Source organism: Triplophysa rosa, linkage group LG15, assembly GCF_024868665.1.
Source record: "Triplophysa rosa linkage group LG15, Trosa_1v2, whole genome shotgun sequence".
NCBI classification, from domain to species: domain Eukaryota; kingdom Metazoa; phylum Chordata; class Actinopteri; order Cypriniformes; family Nemacheilidae; genus Triplophysa; species Triplophysa rosa.
The window spans coordinates 11,598,042-11,618,813 of NC_079904.1; the positions used below are offsets into that span (position 1 = coordinate 11,598,042).

General features: G+C 37.3%; 1 long non-coding RNA gene across 1 annotated transcript; it reads right to left on the reverse strand.

Annotated features, from left to right (window-relative positions):
* Nucleotides 1–3,339: 3,339 nt before the first annotated feature.
* LOC130566419 (uncharacterized) lies at nt 3,340–4,595 on the reverse strand. Its single transcript, XR_008964465.1, has 3 exons — nt 4,518–4,595; nt 4,133–4,227; nt 3,340–4,004 (listed from the first exon to the last, which is right to left on the reverse strand). It is a non-coding gene; the product is annotated as an uncharacterized LOC130566419 (long non-coding RNA).
* Between the last annotated feature and the right edge of the window lie 16,177 nt (nt 4,596–20,772).

The following is a 20,772-nucleotide window of genomic DNA, read 5'->3' on the forward strand; positions in this document are numbered from 1 at the left end:
CTTATGAATGTAAAAAAAACATAATGCGTGCTTTTCTTACAGTGAACAGGGGCATAAGTGCTGGGCCTGTAATCGGTCTGTGATGGGTTTACAGGAGTACAAGAAACGTATTACAAATACAAGATGTCAATTCTGACAGAGATCAGATGATGACAAAAGCACTGTGGACTATAGCGATGAGGTTGACGATGAGCTAAAAGCCCATTGTGCCCAAAGAGACCAAGAAAAGTAAGCTTCTTAACTCATACATTACAGTGATAGTTCACCCAAAAATAAAAATTCTGTCATCATTTCCTCACCCTCTTGTCATGTCAATGTCAAACCTGTATGATTTCCTTTCTTCTGTAGAACACAAAAGAAGATATTTTGAAGAATGTTGTTAACTGGCCCCCATTCACTTGCATTGATTTTGTGTCCATACAATAGATGTGAATGAGGTCCAGTACTGTCTGGTTACCAACTTTCTTCAAAATATCTTCTTTTGTGTTCTGCAGAACGTCAGAGAGGTTTGAAATGACAAGAGGGGAGTAAATAATGATTCATTTTTGGGTAAACTATCACTTTAACCACAAGCACTTACGTGTGTAATGTTTTCAGTGAGTGACTAAACTGTAACAACTGGCCTTTTTATGTGTTTCTCAAATATTTAATTAATAGAAGAAATAAAAAGAAAGCTGCAAAGCGGAAAGCAACATAAAAGACGAACATGAGGTCAAAGTGTCCAGGTACCAAAACCTGCCAAAGCCAGCAATCTCTTCAGTTCTTGGGAAGAGTAACAGAAAATCTCAACTTCAAATCTTCAACACTGTTAGTCCCTTTCAATATTGTTTGGCATTGTAATAACATGCATTTTATCCTTTGATAAAATGTGTTGTTTCTTTATGTTGTTGGTCAGCAATTGGCCTGTTCAAATACGTGATGTACATGTTAATTTTTTATTTTGTCAGATGTATACAAATATGTGGTGGAGAAAAGCTTCTTTTAGAGCACTGCTAAAAGAGGGCAAAGAATGAAGAGATGTTCATCTCCAGATGCCAAAAGCTTGGAGTTGAAGTTGTGCCGGCCAGTAAGTATTATTGGGCAAGTATAAAATATCATACTGGATGTATATTGATTCCTGGAAAGAGGAAATCAGTGGGGTTTTTTTCAGACCACGACCAAGAATCCAAGGCTTTCTCAGGCAGCAAAAGTCCAAGCAGCAGAGGATCTTAAAGCTGCCCAAATTAAAAACAAGGCCATGGAAACCACACACCCTTTGGATGATACCGACAGGGACCTGCCTGAGCAGGAAAGCCCACAATATGATTGTGTAAGCTGTTTGATTTAAAGTTGTTTAAACTAACATTTTTAGATCTGCCTCAATGTTGTTTATAGTTGTTATGCAAATATTATATTTAGTGCACTTATCCATATGTCTTGTCCGTTTGTTAAAATTACTCAAATCTGATAGTGTCCTTGTCTTTTAAATTCCAGTTACTTCAGAATAAGGGGGAGGGCAAAAGCCACAGCGTAAATCCAGTACTGGACACTGTCATGGTGCAACTTGATGAATCCGTCAATGCAGCTCTTACTGGTAAGTAGGCTATCCATGAGAAGTTGCTTCTTCTGATATAGTTTTTGTCTTTGTCATTAATTATCTTTTTCACTTTGAATTCAACTAGTTGCCAGCATTGGTGATAGTTTTTGTCCCTTTTTTAGGCTCCCCTAGCTCATTGTAAATTTTTGGTCCCCAAAAAAGCCTACCAGAGGCTCAAAAGAGCAAGAATGACCATATTTGCTCGGGAACTTGCCGTTTTAGTATTCTCAAAGGAAACTCTGCAAGAATCCACACACACAGGAAAATCTCGGCCAGGTGACCCACCATAAAAGCAACTTGATAAGGAAAAGGTGCATGTCATAAGAGGTAAAGATGTGATGTGAACAGGTTTTGATTGCTGAGGTACCAACATAGTTACTTGTAACATCTATAATGTCTAGTGAGGCATATTCTGTTGACTTCTGTTAAAGCTCTTCCAACATTCTTGGAAATAGATAAGATTTAAGCATATTTAAACGTGACACTCAAGTGTGTTAATTATGTTTTAGATGTGACTTTTTTGGTGCAAGCCAATGTTGTTTGTGTGTGGTATGAACTAAAGCACTTTGTTTTTGCTCATAGATGCTGTTATGACAGAATTTCCTAATACAACTCCAGCTGATGTGCGGAATTGCTTACGACGCAAGTGCAACAACAAGCAATTTGCGAATAAAAGAAAGGTTTAATTTTTGTAATATATATATTATATAGATTTATTTATATTATGTTATATGACTTTTTATTTTGTGAGTGTTTTATTATGTACATGTACAAAAAAATGTACTTGAACACTACATTTCTTTCATAATAAATGGCTGTTTTTTTCTTTCTGGTTGAGCACATGAAGTCAAAAATAATAATAATTAATTATGGTAATACCAAGATTTTCTTTTAAGTTAATACTTGGACCATTTCTGCCATTTAAGCACATCAACTCAGGTGTGGTCTATTTGAAATGGCGAAATAAATTATGAAAGCTATTATTACACTCTGATAACATTTTTATTTCTTATATTTATTGCATTTCTAATAAACTAGAAATGCATTAATGCAATGCATGTCTTTTGTGGAAGATACATTTTGTGTGCAATGCACCTGCATGGTGGCGCAGTTGGTAAAGACAGCACCTTTGTATAGGAGGGAAACTTTTGTGTTACAGAAAAACACGGTGGTACTTAAACAACTTGCAGAGTGGACTTCTCTTGCTATTATTTTTAATACCTTCAGTTGGTTTGTGTCAGACAATAAAGTATATTCAATACATGTTTTGAGTGAAAAGCATGCAACATAAGAAAAGGCTGACAATTAAATAAAACATGCCCAGCAGCTTATGTTTTGTTAATGTAAAGTTTAGATTTTAAGCAAACCATTAAAAAAACATTTAACCATTTGTTTAACACTTACAAATAAATGCCCTTAAAATAATGTAAAACGGAAACACTTGCTGTTTAGACTTCTTGGGTTTCTTTGCTGTCAGATGTACAACACGAAATAATGGCGATGAGGTTTGAAACTAAAAAGAAACAGTTACTATAGTCTCAGTCTGTTGCAGGCTCATGAGTTAAGCTGTGAAAAGTTGATGTAGGGGTGTTTGAGTCCCCCAAAAAACCTTCAACCTATTATGTATGTTTTCTTACAACTGTTGAAACTTTGTATCCATCTCAGAAAATGAAATGTCATAATATTTTCTTCTTAATATGATGAATCCTTTCGTTATTTTCCTTCATTTTTAATTAGTTTTTGATAAAAGCATCTATACTTTATGATGTAAATTACTACACTTAGTAGGCAATGTGAAAGCTTACTATCTCTTTCCTTCTTTTTTCCATCGCATTATGTGAATTAAAATAATCGGATTAATTTGTGTAATAAAGTTCGGTCTAGGTTATCGTATCTGTCCTTTTTTTTATTTGTATATATGAACGCACATACTCCAAAAATCTTGTAAATATAATAATTTGAATGGAATTATATTACTGTTATTGAGGATAGACTCAGCCTTACGTGGTAGGCTATGCATTATGCTATTTCAATATATAACCAGTCAAAGCAAAGTAGTCTGAAACCAGCCTTGTGATTTGCCGGGATGAACATGGTAACACGTGCTCAGGGACTAGTAAGGCATCCAATCCACCGACATTTGGGAGTTGTATAATAGTCACATATTCCACTGTCCTACAGGTGTTGCTGGAAATTCCTCATCCTCTAGTCTCTGAAAAGTGAATAAGAAAGGAGCCCGGATTTCTTCTTCGTCCATGTCACCTTCATATAATGTGTTTATAAATAAGTCGCAAATTGTGATAGCCAACAAGGCATCATTCTCCTTCATTCTTAAAATCTTTGGCAGTTCAATCTTCCCAGCAAAGTGGCGTTGGTTCTCCTCCACCCACTCACAGGCCAGATGAATATTTTTCATGACTGCTGAGTCCTTTGTGCAATATAAGAAATTCCAATAATAATGTAATTAATCAAGTGCTGCTCATAAACACTTAAACAAAAAAAGGTATACATAAACAAACAATAGTCAAGTAATACACAAAGATGTCCTCTACATACAGAGATTCTTGGTGTTTGGGTAATCTCAATGACTTCTGACTGTTTCATCTGGTTTTGCTAGTTTTCTTTCTTGGGCAACTGGCTGTGGGTTTTGACTGTGGAAAGTGACAGACATGACAATGTTTTTAGGCGTGCATTATTTTATTTTTATATACTGCATGCATACTGGAAATGCGCATAATGGAGGTTTTAACCAAAAATATAGTTATCAATATCATACCTTGTCAGAGGAAATGCCTGAATGAACAGATAGCACTACCACTTTCTGATTGTATGTCAGACTGATTAAAGATAGCAACTGAAAATCTGAATCATTTTTTTATTCTTTTGATGGTGTTCTCAGTTTTTATGCTTAACAAATAACCATAAATGGACGCAAACTTACCAAAGCAAAATCAAATGGCCTTGAGAGCATAACAGAGTGCATACAGAAAGTTCCGATGGCCTGTACACAGAGTACAGAGTAGCTCAAGCACCGCCCACTAGGTCCCACGAGGGGGAGTTGGAGCTTAGCTGCACCCTCTCACTTTTTCCAGCTCTGCGCAGACCGATCAACTTATGACAAAAAGCATACGGCATTAGAAATATAATTTCTAAAGCATACAGAGCAGTCAGTTCACAAATAGCTCTCACTGTGCTTTGATGTCATACGCCGGCCGATCCGTCTGCGATCAAACATCTGTCTGTGGCACGAGGCGGTAACGTTACCCAGTGTTCAGCTCGCGTCACAGGCGGGAATTCAAAATAACGGATCGCAACAACCTCTCGACTGTCCCATTGTAGGCAAGTAAAGTCCAAATAAATAAATAACTTAAATATACTAACCATATACTATTTATATAAATCTATACCCTGACACGTCTAATTGTATGGCCGTTTTTGGCTGTTTAAAGTAAACCGTTAATTACACAGTGTAGACAGCGCTTGTATTAGCTACCGAGATGCTAACGAATTTAACGTTAATGATGAAGCTTGTGGGGCTAACGTTAAATGGGTAATGTTAGTGTTAAATGACAAACAATGACTTTTAGCCCCTTTTAGCTATTATGTTCACTTTTAGTGAATGTATAGCTCTTTTTTAACTTGTTGTTTGTGTTGAATGTATGGAAGCCCGTTTCCGCCAGGGTTGGGAATTTTTTTTAGATTTTACAAGTCATTATTATGACTTAGTATCTCAAAATAATGAGAAACTAAGTCGAAATTTCGACTTAATAACTCATAATAATGACTTAGTATCTCATAATAATGACTTAGTATCTCATAATAATGACTTAGTATCTCATAATAATGACTTAGTAACTCATAATAATGACTTAGTATCTCATAATAATGACTTAGTATCTCATAATAATGACTTAAGTATCTCAAAATAATGAGAAACTAAGTCAAAATTTCGACTTAGTATCTCATAATAGTGACTTAGTATCTCATAATAATGACTTAGTATCTCATAATAATGAGAAACTAAGTCGAAATTTCGACTTAGTAACTCATAATAATGACTTAGTATCTCATAATAATGAGAAACTTTCTCATAATAATGACTTAAGTATCTCAAAATAATGAGAAACTAAGTCAAAATTTCGACTTAGTAACTCATAATAATGACTTATTATCTCATAATAATGAGAAACTAAGTCGAAATTTTGACTTAGTAACTCATAATAATGTATGGAAGCCCGTTTCCGCCAGGGTAGGGAATTTTTTTTAGATTTTATAAGTCATTATTATGACTTAGTATCTCATAATAATGAGAAACTAAGTCGAAATTTTGACTTAGTAACTCATAATAATGACTTAGTAACTCATAATAATGACTTAGTAACTCATAATAATGACTTAGTAACTCATAATAATGAGAAAGTAAGTCGAAATTTCGACTTAGTAACTCATAATAATGACTTATAAAATCTAAAAAAAATTCCCTACCCTGGCGTAAACGGGCTTCCATATGAATGGTTTCCCCACCCATGTTATATAAATTGTCTGTAATTAAATCTTTTTATCATATTCAGTTCTGTTTTTATGCTTTTTCCTCCGAATTTTCAGTATTTTCCAGTTGAGCAGCAAAAAAGTAGGTATTATATTTATTATGATATTTTTATTACTATGTTATTTGTTTTATTATGTAAAAATACTAATTGACAATGAAAAAATCTGAATAAAGTGGATTATTACAGTTGTTGCTATAAATAGCCAAATGTGTATTGTTACATTTGTAAACCGATTTGTGATGTGCTAAATGATTAAATGTAATGTTTTATGAGACGTTATCTAAATCCCCCTTTTTTTGTCTCCATGTCTTATTCCCAGGGACACCTAAGGCCAACAGACCCAGCTCCAACCCACCCTGATGCTCATCCTTGCACTGGCTGGGACACCCAAGGCCAACAGAACCAGCTCCAACCCACCCTGATGCTCATCCTTGCACTGGCTGGGACACCTAAGGCCAACAGGTGCGGCTCCTGTTCACTTTTTGCCTCACGTATTGCTACTTTAGCAATACAAAACTGTGAAATGCACTATAGAAATACTTTTGACTTTGCCTACATGGATCCTCACACTACCAGGTAATAGCAGGAAACTCATTTGGAGAGAACAGCATCGTTTTTTTCTTGCAAGGATTTGCTTTTGGGCAAAATACAACTTAACCATTGGTGTAGGCCTTGCTATGAGAGACTACTTTTTTGCTGGATTTTTTTACTATTGTACATTTGTACAAAGTACCTGAAATATTTCTGTATTTATATTTAAAGTTAAGGCAAATTATTTGGTTAAGTTTTGTTGGTTGATGGTGCCTTGAAGCACCCAAGATGGTTTTTAAGATGTGTTTTAGCCATTTATGGCTTTATTTGTGCAGCTTAGTGACAGAGAGGACAGGAAGCGAAGTGGGAGGGTTCGGGAAAGGACCTCAAGATGGGAATCGAACTCGGGTCGCCTGATGCGCAACATGTCGGAGCACTGCCCACTAGGCTATCGGCTCCGGTTACAGACCATTTTATTAAAGGGATCCCCAAGAAGCCTTGAGGGTTCCTCAGAGAACTGCCCTTCGTGAAGCGGTGCCTTGAGTTTCCCCTGAGGGTTCCGCCAGCGTGGCAATGTGAAGAACCCCAAATGGTTCCTCAAAGAACCTTTAATTTTTACAGCGTAAGGTTAGAACTAAATTAGGGGATAGCACTATCCTTCTTGTAGATCTTGAGTTATCATCTGAAACTAAACATTATTAAATAAAACAGTGTAGAACTAAACTAATTGAAGAAGATATTTACTAGGTTTTTTCTTATTCCTTGTTTTAAAAGTTTATCCCTAAACCAGATGTGGGACATGTTTGATTTTTAATGCCAAAAAGAGTCATTAAAACAAACATTAAAGATTTTCCTACACATCAGATCGTAGACACAGACATCTCCAGAAAATCAGTCAGGATGGAAACCAAAAGCTTTTTTGGTTCATTGTCTTAAGCCTCTACCATTGTTAGAACACACCCCTTAGAGGTGCTAACAAAAACAATCCCCCCATTCCTCTGTGACCACGAAGAACATGTCAGGGCAGTCCTTTAATCAAAATGTAGTTTATGGCACAATGATAAAAATGCTGACCCAAACACTTTAATAATTTATCAGATAAAAGTCTTAAACCTGGAACCAACTTACTCTTAGAAGAAACATCACATAAACATTTATTTCTCTCTCTCTCATTTAAAAACAACTGTCTTTCACACCGTGATGTGAGGCAGAGAATCACCCCGGCCAGCAGGGTGTCAGGTCATCAGGATGAAAACACCTTTTTTGCAGGGCGTAGTGGAGGATAGATAGATAGATAGATAGATAGATAGATAGATAGATAGATAGATAGATAGATAGATAGATAGATAGATCTAGGCTTTTAGCTCATCGTCAACCTCATCACTATAGTCCACAGTGCTTTTGTCGTCGTCTGATCTTACCTCTGTCAGAATCGACATCTTGTGTCTGTGATAGGCAGTACTAGTATGTTTCCTGTACTCTTCTAAACCCATCACAGACTGTAATAATGTTCAAAGTAGGGAAGGAAGGAGGCGGGAACCGGCATCATTCAAACAATAAACTTTTAATCGTGAAAGTAAATAAACAATAATAAAACAGGCCGGCAGCCCCTCGCGGCCGACTGCCGACCAAACAAACTAACTAACTAACTAACTAACTCCACTTAACTTCCGGGCCCGGGTCCTCTCTCTCGATGGTCCGGTCGCTCGTCCTCTTATTCTCCCGAGCTCCCCTGTGAGGCATGCGGGGACCGCACAGCTGACACTCGTTGCCACTTACGCCGCCGGCCCCGCCTTTCCCGCCCCACGGCTCTCGCCCCGCCTTCCTCGCTACACAGACCAATAACAGGCCCAGCACTTATGCACCTGCTTTGTTTTTTTTACATTCATAAGCAGGACATGACAGTGAATGCTTTTAAGTTACATACCTGCCCTTTAATTTCTCAATGGCCTTATGATGGCCAAAACTATGCATATGATCGTCAATATCCTGTGAAAATAATGCAAATAATTATAAAACAATGCATATGTTTTGTTTTAATATGTAATTATTTGACATAATGAAGTAATTTGTCCCCTTTATATTATAAGTCACTTTTAAAACTCCATACATTATATGGAGTAATATATATACATTATACATATATATTATATTACTTATATTAATTATTATTATAATTATATACATATTAATCATACAAAGTACAATAAAAACTCACCTGTACTTGGAAGCTATGACAACAGACAAAACATTTCTTCATGATGGTCGTCGTTTTTGTCTTCGTTGTGTTCTCCATATCTGAAATTAAAAAGTTTGACTAGAGTAACGTTGCCTGCTCTGATCGCTAGTGCAAAGCACGCCTGAATGCAATCGTCGACAGGCGTACATATTTAAAACATAACAACACTTTGGCTCAAAACAATGACCGCGAGCGAACAAATCCAAGCCACTGCCATCCATTCTCTACCTTTTATTTTTTAGCTGTGGGCTGGTTGTAATACAAAATGAATTGCTTGTTTTTCAGGATTACACAGCTAAAACAGGGAATTGCCTTCATAGTAATGAGCATGTGATGCATGTTTTGAAGGAGCCATGACACATGCAGTTTGACATATGCTTAGCACTGGAGAACAGCACACATTTTATGTCTAACTCCAGAAGAATATATTAGAGTGCATTGTGTTCTTTGCTTCAACTTGTTCCTACATCGAGGTGGTTGCTTATAAGGGAAGATGAGCTTGAGAGGTCATTCATGAATATTACATTTAATTAGAATCCATTGTTCCTTAAGTATGTGTTCATCCTATGATCATCCACTGTTTTCCTGTATGGTTTTCTCTATTTAACCTGATTGGTGGAAACTGCCAGTTTAGGTTTGAGTGGGTTAGCAGATTGTTACAAAGCAGATTAACACCATCATCACTCTGGCACAAGAGACAATAGACAAACATATTTGAATTAGTCAGATAACATATGCTTAAAATGATGCAACTGAGAATAAACGTAACAGATTTTCCTGTTTTTAATGCAATGTACATGAAAGTAGTATATGCTGTATTTGTAGTGTTAATGCAACAATAAAATCATTTTGTATGCTTTGTCTACATAAACTATATATTAAGGTTTTCATTGATAACATACTGCAGTGTTAACCTCATTTATTCCAATAATATGAATACATATATGTTCCAACATGGTGACACTTTTTGCATGATTGAAATATGTCTGTTATCAAAATACAGTACATGAAGCATGAGGTGGAGTTTCTTAATATATTTCTATCTATATTCAGTCTAGATTATGTACAATTCTTAAAATGCACACCATCGTACCATTGAATTATAAATTGTGTTAATGACCTACAGTACTACCCACAATACTAGAGACAAGCCATTATTAATGGAGCTCTGCGGGGGAAACTTTCAGTCCTCTGCCTAGGCATATAATATTTCCCCAGAGGCCATATTTTGACTGTGTCTAGAGATTTGTGTTAGACTCACTCTGTCCGCTGACGTTTTTGATATAATGTAATGTGTAAATCGCAGCAGCTGGCCAAAATCTGGTACACAGTGATGTGGAATGCAACCACTGCAATGCACCCACATACAATCACTGCTTACGGCTATACTGTTTGTTACACAAATAAACTCTGCAGGACAGTGGCCCTCCAGGACCGACAATGGACACCCCTGCCCTAGACAGAAGAATGAATTTTGGATTGCTCTTCTAGAAAAGGCCACCAAGTATGATGGTTGGAATTATGGGACCCAGGTAACAAGGTTCTTATGAAGCCTTAAAGGGAGGAAACACACTGGAGGAAGATGAGCAACTATGACTTTTTCTTTGTTTACATGCTCTTCTGTTTTTAATATGCTTTAGCAAACGCCTTGGGGACCTTAGTTTTAAACAATGTCAAATTCAAACACTTTGCAAAAAGTTTTTTACCAACCTTCATTTAAGGTTATTCAGATAATTTAACCTTGTGAATATTCAGCCGCTGTTTTACATTCAGTTGAAATTTCTAGATAACTACCTGTCAGCAAATTTTTGAAGCCCACAAAAATGAAGCCTGGCTCAACCTCGAGGGCAGGAGGCAGAGAGCTGCAGGAGAGATTCAACAGGTATAAATATGATATTTTGACATACACTGAATTTGAATATATGTTTTTGTCCTTTAGCTAGTCTATCTATTAGTAAGAATGTATGAAAAAAAATTGCAAATTGTGACTGTAAAACTCACGTTAAGTATGTGGCTCACTTTATAGATATCTTATTTACACATATATTGATTCAATTTATCATCCGTTTTACGTGTGCTCTATTTTTAGAAGTAAGAAACAACAGCTAAAATGAATAAAGTAGATATTATATACAGGCTTATACAGCACACTACGTCACTTGAACCTGATCCAGTTTTAATAGACGACAAATCAGAACAGACGCAGGAAATGACGATTGTAAGTGGTAACTCGGTGTCACTGTGCCAGTTTCAGTTACAAGTTTAACACTTTATACTTGATGACAACAAAATAAACGAATGTATAAAAGCTGTTGAAAACATTAGCAGATATCTGTTTACATTTTTCTGCGAGTTGTGTCTGCGCTGTCCTCAAGTCAACCCCAGACTACAGCGTGTGTTCTAAAGCACACAATAAAAACGACTATAATGCCAATACATAAATGAGAACAAAAACTCTTTTATGCACAGTATCAAACTGTAAATCTTTATAACCCCACTGTAGTTTATCCTGAGATGAGTGTCGTATCCAGCTCGCCGGAAGCAGCTAACCGTCACTATTCGCGTTCTTCAAGGTGCTCCCAGAACGACTCGTCTCCCTCTAAAACATTTCAGTATGCCACAATGAATTAAATATACATTAAGGTCTCCAGAAAAAATACACGGAAATGGTGACAGCTCTGATTGCAAAGATGGGCTGTTGCTTTATTGCATTAACCTCCTCTCTGTTGTTTATCAAGTGAGCGTAAATCAGAGGCGAGTGCGCACAGCGACATCTGTTGGATGAAATGATGATGACGTCTATGATATAACCTTGGGTGTTTTGTTCCATGATTCAAATAAAACTATCTCAACAACAATCTCAACATGTCTGTATACTATTTTCGACTGATTCTTCAACATGTAATTGTTTTGTTCTTTTGCTTGTCTTGTATAGGTTATCCATAACAAACATGAGCATAGTGCCATTTAGTGGATTCTCCTGAATAACAGGCACAATTAATGGATATTTCACAATTCCTCATGACGACAATGATTCATTTTAAAGTCTAACAATCGAGACTACTAGGGACGTGGTAAAATTGTGCTATATGTTGATCATAAATCATTGAAATGTGTTTAGAAATGTAAACGCGATTGTGCTTTTAATACCGAAAAGGCTCAGCTCTCCCATTCACTTCTATGGGTTTAGTGGGCTTTCCATTTATAAGATGGCGGCGCCGTTGACGTACCGCAGCAGCGGATCAAAGCGGCGTCCAGATATTTATTAAGTCTTCAGCTTGTTAATTTACTCAACTTTAAGTAATACAACAGGTCAAAAAATTGGCTGATGCGGGACCGGCTCTGCACTGCACGACTCAAACGCACGCCTCACTCCTCGTCGCGGGAGTCAAGTCTACGCCCTACATCGCATCAGCCAATATACAACTGTATGTCGACAGCTATTTATACTGCCAAAACCTCCCGGTAAATTCAACGATGGTAACTTTTAAAAAAATAATTCATTTCAGAGTTATAAAGCAGAACATTGTTTATTATACACATTATTATACAAACGGAACTCGAAACATAATTATATTCATAAATGACTAATAAAAACATCGTCAAAACAGTCCACAATCCTTGAATTGACCTAGCTCATTAATTATTCAAAAAACAACAGCCAATGGGAACTCTCCAACAACTGACCCTGCAAAAGTTTTGTAATTAATGTATTGTTTTAAAACATATTGGTAAAATAACATATGATCAATTATATGAACCAATTATGATATTATAACAACAAAAGTGGAGAAGTCTGGAGAGAGAAACGGGTCCTTTTTTTAAATGTGTAAAATTCCGCACTGTAAACAGAAGATTCATCCTTATCCACGCCACAGGGTGGCAGTACTGAAACCCCGCTCGACTGCACAACTTCCCAAATTAGCGATAGAGGGAGAGATTGTTCAAACGAATAAAAAAACATCATGAGAAGAAGCAGTGGTGTAATCGGTCTTAACAGTCGTTATCATTGCGTATACCTACTTGTGTAGTGCAGGGTATGCACAGGTATACCCTCGGTAATTTTCCCATGGTGTGTCATAAAAGTCGTGAATAACAGGACAAACTGAATGAACTGCTGCCAATATTGCAGAAAACGCCAATGACTGATCTCAGATCTGATCTAACTCAGCATTCTACAAGCGCTCATCAATTTAATTGACATGGCCAATCAAATGAAGGAAGCCGAGCGTTATATTGTCCAATCAAATGAAAGAAGGCGGGAGTTGCTTTTGATAGAAGCTCAGCTCGATGTCAGTTTAACTGAGCGCAATGTAAGTAGCAAAATGTTTTATCATAGAAATGTCAGAGGTAACGTTAGTTAACATGTCGCGACTAAAAACGCGAGCAAAACGCTGGCTGCGTCGCTTTCTTCCTCTTTCCACAGCTCTCGGGAGTTTGCGCGCCCGTGCTTCACCAGCGTCAACATGGCCGAATGTAAAATCCAGTCATTTAAACTACAAAACGCCGAAAGCATTTACACGTTTCAGGTAATGTCAGTGCGACAACACAAAAACAACACCAGATATTCACTAGTTCATGCTAAAGCGCATGGCTTAATCAGGTGTGTTTAGGTTGTGGTTAAAACAGCTATCATGTTTGCAAATATTTCAAATGCATAACTTATGAAGTAATTCTCGTTTTTTAATTCTGTTTCTAAATTCTTTAAACGTTACCTGTTTTAAATAAAAAAACAAGTATCTGAAACTTTTGTCTGTTATTACTCAAAAGGTTAAAGGGATAGTTCTGACATTCTGTCATCACTCGTTTACCTTTATGTCATTTCAAACCCAAATGCTCTTTCATGAAACATAGATTGTATAATATTTAGTGATGCTGATAATCATGAAAAGACAGACATGGTTGTACGTTAGCTTTTGTTATCTAATTTGCACTCTAAAAGTCTTAAAATGCACATGTATAGATCAAGGAAGTCAACATTATTTTGGTTTTTGGATTTCTAAAATCCTGCGTACTGCCCTGGTTGTCTCTTCATATAGCCTGTAGCCAGTACAGTACTACTACATAGCTTCCAAGTACAGATGAGTTTTAATTGTTGCTATAGGGCAAATATAATGTATGGTTATAGTTTTAAAGGTGACTTTTAATATAAAGGGGACAATTTACTTCATTATGTTCTTGCATTCATATTGGTGACATTTGGTCATTTTTAAAAGTCAAAGAATTACATATACAAACAAAACATATGTATTGTTTTATAATTATTTGCATTGTTTTCACAGGATATTGACAATAAAATGCATAGTTTTGACCATCATAAGGCAATTGAGAAATTAAAGGGCAGGTATGGAACTTAAAAGCATTCACTCTCATGTCCTGCTTATGAATATAAAAAATCATGAAGTATGTTTTGTTTTTACAGTAAACTGGTGCATAAATGCAGGACCTGTGATTGATCCATGATGGATTTATGGAGTACAAGAACCATATTAGCACTGGCCATCATGATGGGGAGGCCAGCACGGACAAGAACTTGGGCATTCGGCACTTTGTCTGTATATTGTATTATAATTGCCAACGCCCAGTCCTTGTCCGTGGTGGCCTCCCCACAATGTACACACTCCTCAGACAATGCAGACTGCACCGCTACACTGCTGCACCGCATAAATGATCTAATCCGTTAACACGTTAAAAAAAAAGTGTGAAACCGGCGTAAGAGAACCGGCATAAGAGAACAGCAATTAAACGTTCATATACGCTTCTCAGCTTGTGTAGTCTGTGTCGTAGTCTACAAATATGGAATGCATGTTCGTAGACTACTGCAATAACGATTAACATATTCAGTTTATTGAAATTAATAATCATGATTACTGTACCAAGGGCAATAACTTATCGTTCTCTGTAATGACTGCCTTTTTATAACATCTGATGTGGTGCTCTGATCCATCTCAATTCAATGACGCTTCTGATGTAAGCTAGCTTTGCTTCTGTGAAAATGATATGATCCATTAGCCAATCGTTTACAAAATGTATGTATTTTTTATATTTCAGAGTAACAACATAATCAAACGTTATGTGGTCCAAACTTCTTCTATAAACATACAACATACACAATAAAACAAAAATGTAAAATGTTGTAAGGACACAAAACAACTATCCCATGTATACTGCCGCAAAATACTCTGTATTTGCGAGCGTGAACAACACTGTCTTTATGTTCATAGTTCTATTACAGTTTTAGTTCTTTTAATGAGGATTTTGTTCTCATATTATTACTGTCATGTCATGTTTCTCTCAGTTTGTTACAGCATTCACTGCTTTGAGGATTGTTGTTGCCAACAAGATGTCAGTCTGCAGTATTTGACAGTGTTTTCAGTAGCATCTCAAGAGCCAGGCTAGAGCTTTCAAATAACAATCAAGGCAACCTATTTTCTTCAACTAGACGCCTCTTCAGGCGTCACGTCCGTCCAGCACAGTAAGTTGGGGTGTGCTATGTTAGCATCGACATAATAACTGTGACATCAATGCTCTGGGTATTGATTAGCTCTGTGGTTATGTGTGCATGCCAGGACATCAGGGGAGGCAAGAAAATGCTGTCTGGCAGATTCACCTTTTCCTCCTTACCGGGCCCAGATATTGAGGTTTTACCCTCTACCTCAGAACTTGACCGATTTGGAAACCTAGGCCTAGGTAAATGTGTAGTTGAAACAGATGTCAGAGCTATCAGAAAATGTCATTTATTGTAAACCTAACTTGGTGGTGATCTATGTTTCTTTTTAAGACACGTTGCTTGTATAAACTGACAGGACAGTGGTGGAACAGTTGTCAGTGTTGCAGTTTAGATGTGATGAGCCGTGAATGTCCATCAATGGCACCGTAATTATGAATCCCCATCTAATAGATGAATAATAAGAAGTGCAAATTTAAGTTAATTGTTAAAAATATTTCGAGTATACTTGTGCACTAATTCATATTTCAAAGAGCAATTGATGAATATAGACATGGTCTAATCAAGAAATTATGAAGCGCTTACTGTAACAACAACAATATGCTGTAAAGACTATTATATTAACACATGAACAACATCCAACTTAATTTTAATATGGCTTGGGATTTAAAAATTTCAATGTATTAGTTATTAACTTGGGTTTGCACTATCTTAGTTTATAACCAGTCTGTCGGCTTATTTAAAATCTGTTCATGTTTTAAGAAAATAAACATTTGTACCCTCACAATAGTGTTACCTGTAAACTTAACCGTAAACTAACCTAACCTTCCAAGTAATCATATGCAGGTGATAATGCAGGTTCCAGCTAAACACCATGTCATACCATTTTATCGTGCATTAGCAGAACTATAGGCTACCCCAACTATTTTTAAACTAACATTGTGAGGCGCATATTGCCATCAATGTGCCAAAGAATGTTGGGGTAGGGCACATGAAACACTCTTCTAGCCACTGTGCTAGTACTCCATTTCCTTGCAGCAGCTGCTGGGTTGATATGGACCAACATCTCACGCACCCTTTGCCGTTAAACACTCAAACCTTCTTCAGTCTGAAAAAAACTAAAAGAACAGATTTTATAGTGAGACCAGCAAAGCTTACCTCATTCCCAGAATTTGGAAACTCTACGTGGAGTCATCTTACTACATTTTAAAGCTCCTTCTCATCCACTGCTGCCATTCTGCTCCTTATGGGTACACCAAGCAGCTTCGATCTCTTGTACAGAAATGATGAGGAGCACACCAACATTCTCGCCATTCGTCTCCACGTCTCCATTTGTTCTCACTCTCCTGACGGGTCGGGCTCGCGACTGGGGGACTGCCTTATGGGACGCCCAGGCCCTTTGTTGTTGCTCTTTCACAGAGTTCCGGGCGGAGATGACAAGGTTATTTGACCAGTCGGCTCGAGGGGACCAGGCGATAGCCCAGCTTTCTCGACTGACGCAAGGAAGGAGCTCGATCACGGACTACTCAATCAGGTTCTAGATGCTGGCGGCCTCCTGCGACTGGAATGAAGAAGCGTTACGCGCTCGATTCCTTGACAGCTTGAACTCTCGCGTTGCGGATGAGATCGCCAGCTCGATCCTCCTCGAGATCCTGCCACAGCAAACCGGTGGAAGATACCAGCCAACCCCCTCTCTCAGCCCATCTCGGTCTGGATGCTAGCAGGTCTCCCCTTCACCACCATAACCCACATCAACCCTCACGTAAGACTTCACCTTTGTGGTAATCATAGTGAGAGTATTAAACTGTACATCCTCGATTCCCCAAATACTCCTATCATATTAGGGCATCCTTGGTTGTCACAGCATAATCCTCACATTGATTGGGTTAAAGATTCTGTTTTGGCCAGGAGCTCTTTTTGTCATGCACCTTGTCTGGGTCTTGCCCCTTCTCCTGTCTCTGTGTCTTCTATGTTTCAGATTGTAGCAGCCGACCTGGCCGGGGTCCCGGAGGAGTACCACGACCTTCAAGCGGTGTTCAGCAAGTCGCGAGCCACCTCTCTTCCTCCGCATCGCCCCTACGACTGCACCATAGAACTCCTCCCGGGCACTTCTCCGCCCAAGGGTCGACTACTCCTTGTCAGGTCCTGAAAGAGAGGCCATGGATAAATACATTCACGAATCTCTCCAGGCTGGGCTCATTCGCCGAGGTGGACAGTAACGAAGTAAATTTACCGGAGTACTGTATTTAAGTACACTTTTTGAGTATCTGTACTTTACTTGAGTATTATTTTTTCTGAGTACTTGTACTTTAACTTCACTACATTTGAAAGACAAATATCATACTTTTTACTCCACTACATTTATAAAAAGGTCCAAAAGTAGAAAGTGGTTTCTATGCAGCGGGTTTTCCTGTGTGCGCAATTTATCTGGCTTGCGATCTGCCAGGACCTTTTACTGTTGCCAAGTATTTCAGTTTTTCTAAGATCGCGGTTTTACGGCAAGCTTTGAATGGCCATTTGGCAGATTTTTTTACGCAAATCTGGCAACTCTGGGATCTTCCCCGTTAAACTAATGTAAACGTAGGAGCTGCTACACCGATGATAGCGCTCTAAAAAGGCAAATAGAACAATAAAAGACAAAAAAGGCACATGTTAAAGTGTGGTGTAATCATCTGCGGGTTACGATCAGTCAAAGATCGTAGAAACATTGTCATGAAAATGATCGGCATAACGGCTAAACGGTAAATAAGCATCACATACGCCTGAGCTACGCGTGCGTGTTAACTTCTGATCTGCTGCTATAATATCATTTAAAGTGATTTGGAAAATGAATGATGTTTTTACTGAAGTAACTATAGTTGAAGAATTCCTGTTGAAATAAAAACAATAGAACCCTGCCCAAAATACAACATAAAATGTAATGGATTTAATGGTTATAATGGGAATTGTATATGGATACTTGTTGTCTACTTGTATGTGATGGATTCTATTGGTGGGATGGTAAATCCTATTGGAATAAAACCCAAAACACACTACAAAGAGGAATTTGCTGAATTTGTTTTATTGTCGTATTACCTTATGCCTCTGAAGCAACCTACTGAATACATGAGTAGCTCACAGTATCAGTTGTTGATTAAAGGAGTAGTTCACTTCAAAATTTGCCCCCATTGACTTTCCATAAGTACTTTTTTATTCCTACTATGGAAAGTCAATGGGGGCAAATTTTGCAGTGAGCAACTCCTTTAAAGGCAACATACGGCATTTTTAGGGGATCTATTGACAGAAATACAAATAATTTATCAAACTATTTTCTTCAGGGTGTATAAGACTTACGTAATGAAGCCATTAAGTTTGTACAATACCATTTGTGAGAAAATCAAGCTGAGAGAATCTCATAAAAAGGTGAGACTTAAACACAGTACATTTATATGTTACACCTTTGCATTTTCTCTCGAATTGCATTATGTATTTGTAAAACGCTTTCTGTTTGTTTCAGAGTTTAGTTTCTTTTGCAAAAAAGGTTGCGTTTGTTTGCAAAATGCTGGATTTGTTTGTTAAGTTTAGGCACAATTTTCGCTCCATACGCATGTGACCCGCGGATTAACTGAAAGTTTATTCATCGAGTAAAAGAGTAAAACGCACTCTCACTCGCTATCCAGTTTCAGCTCCAACGTGCTCTCGCTCTCTCGCTCAAGTATCTGGACGAGTACAATATTAAAGCGGTTCCAGATAAACAATGACGCTCAAAACTGCTCCATCACACAGCTAATATTACAACAACAACATATCTTGGTATGTTATGTTACTCACATACTGATCCGAATCAAAGCAACCTCCTCGGGGGTGATTTTTAGACGTCTCTCTCTGCTGGAAAGTATCTCCATAGATATCTGTGAGTACATATCTGCTAAAAGACTTAATCCTAACGTGTCTCTGCCGTAAAGTCTTTATAATATTAACGCAGGTCCTAGCTCCTGCCTGACATTTATCCTTCTTTTTAAACTTAAAATCCACAAACCTTTTATTTTATGTAATACATAAGTCATAGCTTTCTACAGCCTTTCTAATGCCCGCAAAATCTCTTCCCTGCGTCAACATGAGAACGACATCTTTTTGAACTGTGGTGGCCACCGTCGTGTTTGGACTGAGCGATTCTTGGTAAATCTATAATACAACGCTAGTGGCCGCTGTTAATTAAGAACTGCGCCTTTAAGAGCTTTATATGTTTAGCACATATATGTTTAGTTTAGATATAATCCTGTATGAGCCTAATTATCCTCATTAGCCCGCTAGGCCTATACAGTATGTATTTATGGGCAGTGTTTTTTTATTTTGTATATTCCCTTTACCAGTTTTAGCAGCAATTTAAAAGTAAGTAGTAAGGTTCTTGTAAATAGTAAAGTGTAGAAGCCATGTGTTTGTTGGATTTATTACCATTTGTATTACTATAATTTAACTACAAACATAAACTATATCTAGTATAATGAAACTATGGTATTTTTAGTTGCTGTGGTTTTACTAAAGATTATTAATTGGAGTATGGTTCCTATATATAGAAAATGGTAAATTTGTGGATACTGTGGTTTTACTGCAAATACCATCCCTGCTGAAAAAATACAATGAATTTTTGAATTAGAATGAGATTTTTAAATTTAATTCCTCTTTGTAGTGTGTTTTGGGTTTTATTCCAATAGGATTTACCATCCCACCAATAGAATCCATCACATACAAGTAGACAACAAGTATCCATATACAATTCCCATTATAACCATTAAATCTATTACATTTTTTGTTGTATTTTGCGCAGGGTTCTATTGTTTTTATTTCAACAGGAATTCTTCAACTATAGTTACTTCAGTAAAAACATCATTCATTTTCCAAATCACTTTAAATGATATTATAGCAGCAGATCAGAAGTTAACACGCACGCGTAGCTCAAGGTGTACAGTGAGGGAAATAAGTATTTGATCCCCTGCTGATTTTGTAAGTTTGCCTACTTACAAACAAATGAAGGGTCTATAATTTTTATGGTGGGTTTATTTTAACTGATAGACACAGAATATTAAAAAAAATCAGGGGAAAAAATGTTATATAAAGGTTATAAATTGATTTGCATTTCAGTCAGTGAAATAAGTATTTGATCCCCAAGCAAAACATAACTTTGTACTTTGTGGAGAAACCCTTGTTGGCAAGCACAGAGGTCAGACATTTCTGATAGTTGGTCACCAGGTTTGCACATGTGTCCGGATACATTTAGTCCACTCCTCTGTCAATCTTTAAGGTTTCTTGGCTGTCGCTCAGCAAATTGGAGTTTTGCCTCCTTCACAGAGGTTCTATAGGACTAGGGTCTAGAGACTGGCTAGGACATTTAATGTGCTTCTCCTTAAGCCACTATTTGGTTGTCTTGGCAATATGTTTTGCGTCTTTG